Source organism: Bombyx mori, chromosome 9 (assembly GCF_030269925.1).
Source record: "Bombyx mori chromosome 9, ASM3026992v2".
In the NCBI taxonomy this organism is placed as follows: domain Eukaryota; kingdom Metazoa; phylum Arthropoda; class Insecta; order Lepidoptera; family Bombycidae; genus Bombyx; species Bombyx mori.
Window position 1 is genome coordinate 7830068 of NC_085115.1, and position 10703 is coordinate 7840770.

Below are 10703 nucleotides of genomic sequence, written 5' to 3' on the forward strand. Positions count from 1 at the left end.
TCCTCCGCCTTCCGCATCCAATCTTTTCCAGCATATCGCCGCAAGTCATCGGTCCAACGGGCAAGGGGACGCCCAACGCTGCGGTTACCGGTACGCGGTTTCCAGTCCAGAACACGTCTGCTCCATCGGCCATCGGTTCTGCGACACGTATGTCCGGCCCATTGCCATTTCAGCTTGCTAATCTTTAGGGCTATGTCGGTTACTTTGGTTCTTTGACGAATTTCATCATTTCTGACTCGATCCATCAAAGAAACTCCGAGCATACACCTTTCCATATCACGCTGAGCGACTTTGAACTTACGGACCAAACCTACGGTCAATGTCCACGTTTTAGCGCCATATGTCATGACCGGCAGCACACAAGCGTTGAAAACTTTTGTCTTTAAGCATTGCGGCATTGCTGAGTTCAAGATGTGACGGAGTTTTCCATACGCAGCCCAGCCCAACTGTATGCGCCTATCAGCTTCCTTCTCAAAGTTGGCCCTGCCCAGCTGAATAATTTGGCCTAGATAGGTGTATTCAGACACAACTTCGAGTACCGCAAATTCGACTATTACCGGCCCAGGAATGATATGGTCGTTGAACATGACCTTAGTTTTGTCCAGATTCATTCCCAGACCAACACGTCGTGACGCGGCATTGAGCTCACCCAGCATACAGCTGAGATCCTCCAGCGACTCTGCCATTATAACGATATCGTCCGCAAATCGGAGGTGTGAAAGATACTCGCCATTGACATTGATACCCAGCTTACTCCAATCCAAGGTCTTGAAGACATCCTCGAGAGCAGCAGTGAACAGCTTCGGCGATATAACGTCACCCTGTCGCACCCCTCTGTGAAGCTCAATCGGGTTTGTCTGCTGGTTCTGGATCTGGACTGTCATTTTGGCGGCTTTATATAAACTCTTCAACACCTCAACGTACCGATAATCGACTAGGCATCGCTGTAAGGATTCCAGAACAGCCCAAGTTTCGACGGAGTCGAAGGCTTTTTCGTAGTCCACAAACGCGAGACACAGAGGACGATTGTATTCTTCAGTCTTCTGAATAACCTGTCTCAGCGTGTGGATGTGGTCTACCGTATTGTAGGCTTTTGCGAAACCCAGCCTGCTCCGGAGGTTGGAAGTCGTCAAGTCTAGAGGCCAAGCGATTTGTAAGGACTCTCGAGAACAGCTTATAAATATGGCTAAGAAGTGAAATAGGCCTGTACGGTCTCCCTTCTTAAAGAAAAGAATGACAATAACCTTGCTCCAGGCTTCCGGTGTAGTCGTTTTTTGGATGACGGTGTTGAACGTTGTGCATAATTGGTTGAGAACTGGTGTACCACTTTCTTTCAACAATTCTGTACTGATTCCATCATCCCTGTAGCTCTGTTATTTCTAAGCTGTTCCAAAGCAGCCCTTATCTCCTCATACTGACGTCGGGTATGTCTTCCGTGTAGTGGCGGACTAGAGGGGCTCGGTGATCATTCTCTGGGTGGGCAAAGGGTTTGGGAGCATGTGAGGCATAGAGACTACGGTAGTAGCTCTCCACGTATTTTCCTTAAAAAAAAATATTTTTCATATTCTGCCTTTTCTGCCTATACGGCAATTAGGCAGCGGCTTGGCTCTGCCCCTGGCATTGCTGACGTCCATGAGCGACGGTAACCACTCACCATCAGGCCGTATGCTCATCTGCCTATACGGCAATAAAAAAAATATCATACCTAAGCTGATGGTCAATAGTGACCCTATCAGCGTAACTTTACCTAGTAGGTGGGCTCACGGGGCTCAAACCTGACGACGTTGCTAACACGAACCCTAGCAAGAGCAGTGCTTCGCAGAATCTACCACCGGATCGGAAACGCGACTCAGTAAGAAGATCCGGCGAGAAACTCAGTGGGCTGTGTCTGTGGGTTAATTTACTCGTCGAGCCCCTCGTCGCAAGCGACGGGTTTGACGAGAACAATGATCAGTACTTGAGGTACCTAAAAGCACCGTTAGTGGATCGGGAGGATCCGAAATGACGTGTTTTGGGCGACGTCGACTGTTCACCATTTGGTCCGCAGGATCCGGTAGGTAGTTTCCGGCGGCCACGATGAGAGGATTCTCATGTCGTGCTTTATCGAAGTGGAAAAATGATTAATCTGTGTGTGGCTTTTATAAAAAAAACTGTAAATATTGATTTACGATACGGTGTTGCGTGTACCTGATCTCCAACGGCAGATTTTCCATACAGTTTTCTGCCTGAACTACCGAATAGGGTTTGATGAAACATTAGCCTATGATTCTAATGGAATTGAAATTAAAAATTATTTGTTTCAATTTGGAAGTGCCGCATTATTGCGAAGAATCGCGAAAGAAGTTTGTCATTTCATGCGCTATATTAAACTTAAAATTATTCTTAAAAACATTTCACTGTGTATATTACTCATAAATACAATGAAATTATGCATACAATGCAATAAAAGTACACTTTTTACAATCACGTGCACCCAATATGAATTGCGGTGATTTTAACTAGATTCACACATTTCATTCTAAACTTAACTGAGGGCACCTATTTATCTATTAAATGAACCATTTATTTTAAAACCAAAAAGTATTTTATAGAAGCCGCCTACATTAAAACTAAAACAGACATTTCTTTGTTCAAGTTTTCGGTGGGGGCGGCAGGAACAAGCCCTCAAGGGTGTTTGAGTGATGCTTTGTTGTAAGATTCGGTGCTCGTCTCAACAAGCGCGCTTTACATAATTATTGATTTTAATATTCATTAAAATCGGAGAAATTCGATACGTCTAATGCTTCGAAGATTTAAAGCATTACTGCCGTTCTCTTGCTTGCTAGGGTCTGTTACTTCCAATGAAATTAAGATTTCTAAATATTCTCTTTCGGAAAATGAATACAGAGAATTGGGTACTAAAATGAAAATGATCATTTTATAAAATAAGACCACGAGATTATAGGGGTATGCGACCTTTAGTCTCTTTTGCATACATTACAAGGTCGTTCACCTTGGTATTTAAGGTTCATGTCACAATTGTAGAGCAATTAAGCAGATTATAATTTTGTTTTTAGTTCTATTCGACGATGTTATTTCTTCATCGTGGAAGTAATTCGTAAGCCTGCTGCTGAGTTTGAATTTCGGCACAATCGCATTGCTCGACACGAGTACATAAGACGTCTTATCATTGAGACCATGACGTTTCTAATTCTGAGAAGGGGCATTCACCAGTTATTTCCATTTGACTCCATACGAAAGACGGTCGTTCGGATTATCGATAATCCCGTTCTCGCAGATCGTTTGAAACCTTTGGAACATAGCTTCTTTATGTTTTTTGTTCCACTTATTATTTTGCGCTTACTGAGCTGATATATGGACCTATAAATGTTATGGCATGTTCTGTTTTAACAACTAATAAGTATTGACCGTTTTTTTTATCTTTGATTGAAAACTCATTTCGACGTACAGGATAGCTGATTAAAGAATAACAGTTTTAATGGAAAGTAATCAATGTTCAATATTTTGAATTATATCTGTTTGACTTTGGTTTTGAGGCAACGACCCCTCATTTTTATGCCATTCATGACATTGATATCTTGAAAAACGAAGACATTTTCAATAAATTACTAAAAAGTAACTACAACAACAACTACTACAACTTTTCTTAATGAATGTCCATTGATTATTTATCGTATTTTTCCTCAGGTTCATAGAATAATCTTGAACTGCAGCCTCATTAGCCGAACTAACACTTTACATTCTGATGTCGAGACGAATTAGATAAATGTTCCTGCGTGTTCAATGAATTTGGGTAAAGTTTCCCCTAATTTATCTTCTATTTGTCGCTCTCCGTTAGCTTGAACATCCTTAACCGTTCGAATAGTTTATTTGACTAATTAAAGTTTTTCTAGGCTATGTTGGACGGTCTTGTTCTTGGCACAATAATTGCTGGTAAAATAGATTGATTTAAAATACATTACGTTATTTATATATATTAAAATTTACTTTATGTTATTGCTGGTGTAGACATAAGGCCCGTCTAATGTTATATAGGCATGGTCGCTCATTTTTCTATTTTTCCTACCTATGCTGATAGCCTTGAGAGGCTATTTCAGCTTCACCCTAGCATGTAGATGAGCTCACGGGGCTCAAACCGGAGTGTTGCTAACACTGGCCCTAGCAAGAGCAGTGCTTCGCAGAATCTACCACCGGATCGGAAACGCGACCCACTGAGATGATCCGGCGAGAAATTCAGTGGGCTGTGCCTATGGGTTAATATGCTCGTCGAGTCCTTCGTCGCAAGCGACGGGTTCGACGAGGACGGTGACCGGTGCTTATGGTACCTAAAAGCACCGTTAATGGATTGGGAGGATCAATAATGACGTGTTTTGGTCGACGTCGACCGTCGCTCATGGACGTCAGGATTGTTAAGGGTACAGCTAAGCCACTATCGCAACTGCGTATTCATCACTTGACTCGTTCGAATTTTTAGAATTCATCACCCGGTAGGAGGTAGCAGAGAATGTGAAAAATTGCTCTATCTCGCATTGAGCTGCCATTTCAGAGCCTAAGGCCGGAAGAGAGGTTTCGTTTGGCGACTGCCCCTTAAAGTATTTCGGGCCATATAAAAGTTGATACCTGTCTGCGGCATTTGAACGCCGACATAATTGCTTCACACAAAATGAGTATACTGGGCGTCTTATTCTGTAGACCATGTCCACTTTGATTGGGCTTTAGTAGTGTTTCTTTCGACTATTTGCAAAAACACCGAGTCTTGTTCAGTCCGAGTATTATTGCTCTTTTCTACACTTTCTAACTTATTTGCGTAGCTAACCATAGGACACAATATGTTCAAGACCTAATGGTTCCATTTTTGAGCGTTAAATTGATGAGAATTAAAGAATACAAGCAGTACTGCTGTGGCTGTTTAAATTTTATTTATTTATTTTTTATTGCTTATATGGGTGGACGAGCTCACAGCCCACCTGGTGTTAAGTGGTTACTGGAGCCCATGGACATCTACACCGTAAATGCGCCACCCACCTTGAGATATAAGTTCTAAGATCTCAGCATAGTTACAACGGCTGCCCCATCCTTCAAACCGAAACGCATTACTGCTTCACGCCAGAAATAGGCAGGGCGGTGGTACCTACCCGCGCGGACTCAAAAGAGGTCCTACCACCAGTAATTTGGAGGACAGCTTTGCCATCTGAAAGCATTATGATAGGCCAGGCTTACCTTCCTACCAGCTAATTATTCTTTCTGCTTCTCTTGTGTTTTCATACTATTTCGTTAGATGCGGGCCCTTCCCTTACATTTCCACCATTACAAAAAATGTAACGTTTTCATTGAATCAGTCTTTTGTCGTGAGATATTTTTCAATTTCACGCGACAGCTTACCCGAATGGTGGGAATATTATTAACATGATAATAATAGTCTGTAATCTATTCTCATATTTTTTTTCAAGTAATTTTATTCTGAAAATAACTAACCTTACATTACTACTTTAAGTGAGTGTAGTGGTTTATAAAAAATAACAGCAGAGCTTATCAGATATTTCTATTGCTTAAAACAGACATTAACACAAACAGAAAATATTAAGATACTAAATCTTTCTGATTTCGGTAAATAAATATTTTACATAAATCTTCACGGTTCTGTAATCAGTGGCAGTTATCTTATTACCAAATGGTTTGATGGATATGTTTAAGGAAAATACTTTCTAATTATTAAGAATTCATATAAAAATGACTACCGTAAATATGTTGGTATGCACGTGCCTGAACCGACATTAAAAAAGTCGAAATTAAGCAGCTAGCAAATTATTAAATTTACTCTGGTTTTCAAATGGTACCTACGGGTTTTTTTTTCTTTTTAAACGAAACACTTGCACAATTGCTACATTAAGAATTCAATGAGAAGAAATGCATTAGTCGAGTTACGGTTTTGTGTGCAACCACTATTTCAAATGCACACAGTTCTCTGGCTAACGAATAATTTACTGATATTCGAGACGGAGATTAAAAGAAGTTTTTTTTTAATGTTTGACACTAAAAGTTTTGGTAAAACTTTGATTTCATAAATTTTTTTTTCCTCCTTTAAAACTATGTAGTTTAAAAATATTCTTGTAGTAAATTCGCAATAAAGCCACTAAAAATGTTATTCATTTTGGTTAAATTTTAAATACAAATCAAGAGTTTAAAAACTACAAAAACGACCTTAATTAGCAAATATAATTAACTATTAACAATTGCTTTTGACACTGGTCAGGGTATTAGAGCGAAGTCCTTAACGCGTGTGCAAATTTTCAAGTTAATCGAAAGTCTTAATTTCTTTGAAAATTACATTCAAATATTCCGTTACATACATACACATACCAAGCTAACAAAAACGTATTAAAGTACCTAAAAGATATTGCATTATTATGACAAAAATTAAACTGATGCATAATATGCCATATAAAATAGGTGTACGTGAATATTGTGACGCTAGTGCACGCTCGTTAGGTAAGTCTGAGCCATATCCGTTATTAAATTTATCGGCTCTATTACTCGGAGCTCTTTCCTGAAACCGTGCTCATAAAATAAGGAAAATGCTTTTATAATAATTTTAAGATAGCGACTTCGCAATATCTTATGTATTTTCGTTACCGAAGAAACTGATTCGATTTTGATGTTTCAGTTAATAGACTTGCTTAATATCGTTCCTATTCAATCTTGAGGTTTCATAAGGCTCATCAGAGTGACCATTGGGTCAATAGGAAGTCTGTGCTGTGTGCACTTTGAAATCTATTTACAATAGTAGGTGTCATTTGTCAAAAGTCTGTGATTAGGTAGTTGGAACTGCAAGGTGTAATTTATAATTACCTCGACAGTTTTGTGAGCGTCGTATTTGTAACAAAAAGAAAACAATAAATATAACAAATTTTATTACTAAATTGTTACCGAAAAAGTCTCATAAGATGTAAATTCTATAATATTATAGAATTTACTTTATAGAATATTATTATTATATTAATTTAATTAATTCTATAATATTATAGAATTTACATCGAAACTTTCGCAAGTTACGTAATATCTTCATATAACTTAGAGTATAGGGAAGTGACAGAGCTCCTGTAATTACCGCAACTTTGAAGAGATCTCGACCGCGTCTTAATGACCACGTCTAATCGTCGCTCCACACCGACTTAAATTACTTCGAAATTGGTGTAATGACAGTTTTTAGCAAATTAAAACAACTACACCCAAACAATTCAGAAGTGTTCATGATAATCCTGCGTTGACATTAATATCCGTTTTCTATGTCTGTATGTTATGGTTCAGTAAATTATTACATATGTTTTTACTCGGGTTCCTCTTGGGGTATATAAGTTTGTATAAAGGATAAGGCAGCGATAAATGTTGCAAATTTAAGAGAAAGAACTAGCAGCGCACTTTGATAAAACATTCATACTCGTATATGTTTCAAATGAACGTATACAAGCGTATTTATACTATATTTTTATAATTCCGTTGTCTTTTCAATTTTTAAGATAGCTACTTCATATTTTTTCCGAATATATTCTCAAATATGTTTGAAAATATGTGTGGAATATATCGAGAAAAAAATTAAGTGAATTGAGACCCGGTTTTTGGATTTACTCAGAACAAAAATAGAGAATTGTTTAACATCAAAATTCACTCATTGATTTCCAGTAAGTCAGTCTACAAAAAACATTGAAGGAGTGGTACTCAGACGTATAGTCTAGGAGGGCAGAATTTTCTCTTTAGGTAATCATAAATCAATTTCACCTTTACAGTTGACAATACCTAATTAATTTGAATAAAATGTTTTTGCCATACTATCAAGCGTTCCTAGCCTCGAGTAGTCGAGCGTAGGTTAATACTAGAGCAATAGGTATATTTTTGACATTGGGACAAATGTCAACTTGTTTCAAGTATACCTAATAATTATAAGTTAGTGTAAATATCTATGGTGTAAAATAAAAATAGATTTTGGTACCCCATTCTGTCTAACTTTACCGCAAAATAAACACGCTTTACGATTTATGTATCTAAATAACATAATGGCCATAAAGCAGGTCAGGGAATCACACGCCAAGAACAAAATTACAATACATGTTTGAATTTTAGAATTAATATTTTGCTTGGGTACGCAATTACAAATATTTTGGCCTCAGTCAGTCTCTTAAGCTATAAGTTTCAAACGTAGAATGTGGGAGGGAAAAATCGTGGGGGGAACAAAAGGTAACAGCCGCAGGGGACATGTTAGCACGCTTTGACGATCACCTATCTACTCAGTTCATCCCTGAATATATGCATCTATACTGCAGTTTGACTACTTTAACGTCGATTTGTTATATGTACATACTTGAATTTGAATATCTTTTTAGATGAGACGGCGCCTGGGATGGCTGAGCGGCAGTTGCGTCATCATTCGTGTTCGGTGGAATTGAGTTCATTGCAATAAAAGTAAATAAGACTTTCTGAATAATAAATTAATGTAATTCTCAATAAATAATTTTCACAATAATAAGGTATACTGAGATTTTCGTTCTGACTGACCCGATTCTGATCACGTACCGCTTTTTTATACTGGTGTCACGGCGTCCACCCTAGCAATAAAAACAATGTCTTAATATTACATAAGTCGTTTTCTACGACAGATGAGTATGAGTTTCACCAGGGTGTCGTCGCATCGTGCGTGGTATACTCTTGATAGCATACTTTTTGGTGATGTCGTAAGGTTCAGTTTGGCTTGTGCCGGCGGATCAGTTAGAGAAACACGTCTTTCCTTCCTATGTATATTGGCAACTACTGCATAATCGTAAAGATAATTGAGACTACGTTTTTAGGTTCAAAATCGTAAAACAGAATCACCATTTTTGTAATTAACAAATTTTGTAATACTAAAGTGTGCTTACGGTCTGACATTTCACATTTCAGAATTAAGAAAAATCTATAAATATACGAGTATAGGAAATTGTTATCTGTGATTTGCTAACGCTTGTTTGAATTGTGCTCGACGTTGTACTAAGAGTTCTCGAGGCTGTCGATTGAAGTACCACAATGTACAAAGCGATGTTCTTGGCTTGAGTTGCAATTTTATAGTAAGTTTCATTTTAGTGAATTTCAACTGACTGAGTTTTTCGCCGGATCTTCTCAGTGAGTCGCGATTCCGATCCGGTGGCAGATTTTGCGAAGCACTGCTCTTGCTAGGGTTAGTGTTAGCACCGCGAGGCTGAGGAGCGCAAAAGGGAGTGGGATCCCTCTTCGGCTCCTCAGCGAAGATGACGGGGTGGGCGACGCGGGCACGATGCTCCCGTTGATCTCCCGTAGGGGCTGTTGGGTACCGGATGCGGGGGCGCCCGGTGCTCTGCTGTCGGTTCCGTGGTGAGGCGGCGCAAGGTAGGAATTGGAAGAAGAGGAGGACTTTGGTCTTCCTCTTCTCCCTCTTCTTCTCTGGAGGCGCCGGAGTCCGACATAAACCGCTCTGTTACCCCTCTCGACCGGGTATCCGTAAACGGATTCCCCAGCATTAGACAAAAAAAAAGTTAGTGTTAGCAAATTCTTTCTTCATTCTGAGCACGTGTGCTCATTTACCCGTTCGTGTGAATCTGGTATTAGTCTCTTAGTCTACCCACGACTAGGTAGAAAAAAAAGTGAATTAAGTTGTAGTTTAGGTGAAATAAGCATTAAAATTTCCAGACATGATCTGTTTTAATAGCACTACTGAATTTCGTTATTAAAATCATATATTAGGAATGTAATGATTTGGCAAATAAAACGTTTGTTAGTCAATTAATGAATCCTTGTCAAATAAATACTTAGATCTGATGCTAATGAAATTAATCTAACAAATCGTGCGTTTATATGGAATGAGCAGGCAATGCGTGCGTAGCGTGACTAATGCAAGGGTATCGTAATGGGGACGGCGGGATGGATGTAATGTGCACTGCGTAAACCCTGTCCCGCCGTCTCAATAGCTCCGACTGGGTTCCCACCCGGTCCGGGGTAGGGCGCCGGCTGTGAGCGGCAGGAGTTTTTAGTGAGGTTCGACTCCCACATACCCCACCTGCTGTGCGGGTGGGGATCCGGCGATTTTCTCCTGTGGAAAAAAAAAAAAAAAAGGGTATCGTAATGTACACGTAATTACCAACACAGGAAAATAATACATTCTGCAGAAATCTACTCAAATTCACGTTCAATGATGAATTGTTAATTTGGTACGTTTAACCCTCAGGTAAATTCATTCGGAATTGAAGGTAAATATTGTTAATTAATTTGGAATCCAATGGGAGCATACAAGCAATGAAGCACTATCAAGGCAATTTCCTAAATAAATAGGAAGATACATTGGACAATAATGTCTGGATTTACGTAATAAAATACCCTACATAAACACGTGAGTTGAAAATGTAGAATATCTTCAACAATTAAACAACTAGCTCTCCTTCCGCCGTTTCACCTGCTTGAAATAAACTTTATATTTTTTATCGGTGGCAGGACGTCGTGTGAGTCCTCACGGGTAGGTATCACCACCCTGTCAATTCCTACCGTGAAGCAGTAATGCGTTTCGGTTTAAAAGGTGGAGTTGCCGTCGTACTGTTAAAACTGAGATCTTAAACCTCTAGTCATAAGGTGGGTGGTGGTATTTACGTTGTAGATATTTATGGGCTCCGTTAACCACTTAACACCAGGTGGGCTGTGAGCTCGTT

The 10703-nt window shown here is 39.2% G+C and overlaps 1 long non-coding RNA gene across 1 annotated transcript; it reads left to right on the forward strand.

Annotated features, from left to right (window-relative positions):
• The first annotated feature begins 3687 nt into the window (after positions 1-3687).
• On the forward strand, positions 3688-8525 carry LOC134199364 (uncharacterized). Its single transcript, XR_009973822.1, has 2 exons — positions 3688-3793; positions 8379-8525. It is a non-coding gene; the product is annotated as an uncharacterized LOC134199364 (long non-coding RNA).
• Positions 8526-10703: the final 2178 nt, after the last annotated feature.